Source organism: Euphorbia lathyris, chromosome 4 (genome assembly GCF_963576675.1).
Source record: "Euphorbia lathyris chromosome 4, ddEupLath1.1, whole genome shotgun sequence".
Lineage (NCBI taxonomy): Eukaryota > Viridiplantae > Streptophyta > Magnoliopsida > Malpighiales > Euphorbiaceae > Euphorbia > Euphorbia lathyris.
In genome coordinates this window covers 42,296,621-42,299,382 of record NC_088913.1, presented here as the reverse complement: position 1 = coordinate 42,299,382, position 2,762 = coordinate 42,296,621, and the positions used below count along the sequence as shown (strand labels likewise).

The following is a 2,762-nucleotide window of genomic DNA, read 5'->3' as shown; positions in this document are numbered from 1 at the left end:
TCTTCAATTATACCATATGGCCTCTTAGTGGTTTGATCCGCTAATTGCAAAACCATATTGGTACGTTTGATATCTTCTTCTAAACCTAACTTGTTAAAAATAGACAATGGCATTAAGTTTATACTCGCTCCTAAATCACAAAGACAACTCGGGAATTCAATATCTCCCAACTTACACGGAATAGTAAAACATCCGAGATCTTTGAGTTTAGTGGGCAAATTACTTGATACTATTGAACTACAGTCTTCAGTTAACGAAATGGATGAAATTCCTTCCCAACTGATTTTCTTTGAAATTAAATCTTTTAAAAACTTACCATAGTTAGGAATTTGTGTGATTGCATCCATAAACGTTAAATTGATATGCAAATTTTTAAGTTTATCCAAAAACATTAAAAGTTGTTTATCATAGTCCTTATTTCGAACTTTGTGCGGAAAAGGTGGTTTGGGTACAAAAGTTTTGGTACTTGTGTCAAATGGTGAACTATTTGTGTTTAAGATATCTTCTTTGGACTTTGGTAAATCAGTTCCTGGTAATGTTGCATCTTTGGGCATTTCAGGCCCTTGATAATTTTTCCCTGAACGAAGAGTGATAGCCTTCACCTGCTCTTTCGGATTTTCCTCCGTATGGCTGGGAAGACTTCCCTCTTTTCGGGATGGAATTGATTTAGCAAGTTGACTAATTTGAACCTCCAAATTATGGATGCTAGATGAGTGGTTTTTAATAAGTTGATCGAATTTATTTTCGATCCGTTTAAAACCATCGTCGTGATTACTTATTTTTCCACTGATAGCATCTATAAACTTGTCGATTTTAGAAGATAAAGTGATAATCATATCTCTTGACTGATTTTGATAATTAGTGGTACGATTTTGATTAGCACTTGCATTATTGTTACTGTTATCTTTCCAGTTAAAGTTAGGATGATTCCTCCATCCAGAATTATAAGTATTAGAATAAGGATTATTAGTTTGGTTTTGCCCTTGGACAAAACTTACCTGTTCGATCTCACTCATATTTTCGTAATCCACATCCCTTTGGATTGGATTACCATTGGTATCGCGTGGTGCCATAAATTTGTCAATTTTGTGCGATAAAGTAGAAAATTGGGCTTCTAGCATCGCGACAGGATCAAGTTCAACTATACCTTTAACTGATGGTGTGGTTGAGGATGATGGTTTTGCCACCGTCATATGTCCACGTTCCGCGGGCCACATACTGCTGTTGATTGCCATTTCCTCCAAAAGTTCTCTCGCTTGGGCTGATGTTTTCTTCATAAATAGACCTCCCGACATATCATCTAATGAACCCCTAGTTGTAGGATTTAGTCCATTGTAAAATGTTTGCATTAAAAGTTCAGCGGGTAATTGGTGGTGTGGGCATAAACGTTGAAGTTCTTTAAAACGTTCCCAAGTTTCATAAAGAGTCTCATTATCATTTTGAGAAAAAGATGTTAACTCTTTTATGACTCTTGCGGTTTTTGCTAAAGGGAAATATTTAGATAAAAACGCTTGGGCTAATTGTTCCCAAGTGGCAAAAGTTGTGGCTGGCATAGAAGTTAACCATTCTTTGGCTCTATCCTTCAAAGTGAAAGGAAAGAGGCGAAGTTTGATTGCTTCTGCAGTCACATCTGGGATTTTAAAAGTGTCACAAATGGGTGTTAGGATTTTCGTTAGGTAACCCGTAAAATGTTACATTATTTTGCAACATATTAAGCAAAGCTGGCTTAATTTCAAATTGATTTGCGGTGATTTTGGGTCTAACGATACTATTGGTCACACCGGCCACACCTGGCCTAGCGTAATCCATAAGTGTTGGTGGGTCTGCCATTTTTTCTGGCTCGGTATTTATTTTTACTGGGGTCTTATTTTTGTTTTTCTTGTTCTTCCTAATGGTTTTCTCAATTTCTGGGTCTATAGGGTCTGGTACAATGCCTGAACTTCGAGAACTGCGCACGAACCTGAAATCTTGCACAAACCGTAACTACCTACAAAACAGAATTTGAAAAATAAATAAATTAATAAATGAAAATTATTAAATTATAAAAGTTAAAATAAGTATGTTTAAACCTAGGTTCGAAATAAAACACGAAAAATTTAAAATTTTGGCGTTCTCCGGCAACGGCGCCAAAAACTTGTTGAGCGATTTCCGCAAGTGCACGGTATACGCTTGTAGTAATAAAAGATATCGAACCCACAGGGAACGCTTTTTAACTAAAACTTTATTTAATTCGGTTTTAATCACGTGTTTAGGTTTAATAAAAGAAATACGTTTAATTGATGGAATTGGTTTTGGTAAATTAGGATTAGATAGAAGTATTATATCGAGTTTAGAGAACAGTTCTGTCTTGGGATTTTGATTACAAGATAGATACTACCGTAATTGGAATAAATAGAAGGTATAAAACTTATTTTCATAAAGCAAAGAAAGCAACTTTAACTTTGTAAAGATTATAGACATGTAATAATATAAGGATTTATTCAATTAAATGGCTTTGAACCGTAGAAATCCCCCTGATGTTGAGGTGATGTCTACCTTAATCAAACTAGTATTTTATGTCTGATAAGCCGCGATCAGCGATCATGTCATCCATAAAAACTAAATCTGTCAAGTGTTCAACAAAGTTCTTATATGAATAAGATGGAATAGAACGTTTTAATAAAAACACCAATTTATCATTTTGAAAATCATTTTGTCAGAACAATATCAAAATAACAACAGTAAGAATGTATTGAATAAATAAGTATATCATTAATGAAATG

General features: G+C 34.5%; 1 non-coding gene across 1 annotated transcript; it reads left to right on the top strand.

The window, feature by feature from the left end:
* Window positions 1–1,365: 1,365 nt before the first annotated feature.
* Window positions 1,366–1,472, top strand: LOC136228178 (small nucleolar RNA R71). The gene has a single exon (XR_010688512.1). It is a non-coding gene; the product is annotated as a small nucleolar RNA R71 (small nucleolar RNA).
* The last annotated feature ends 1,290 nt before the right edge of the window (window positions 1,473–2,762 follow it).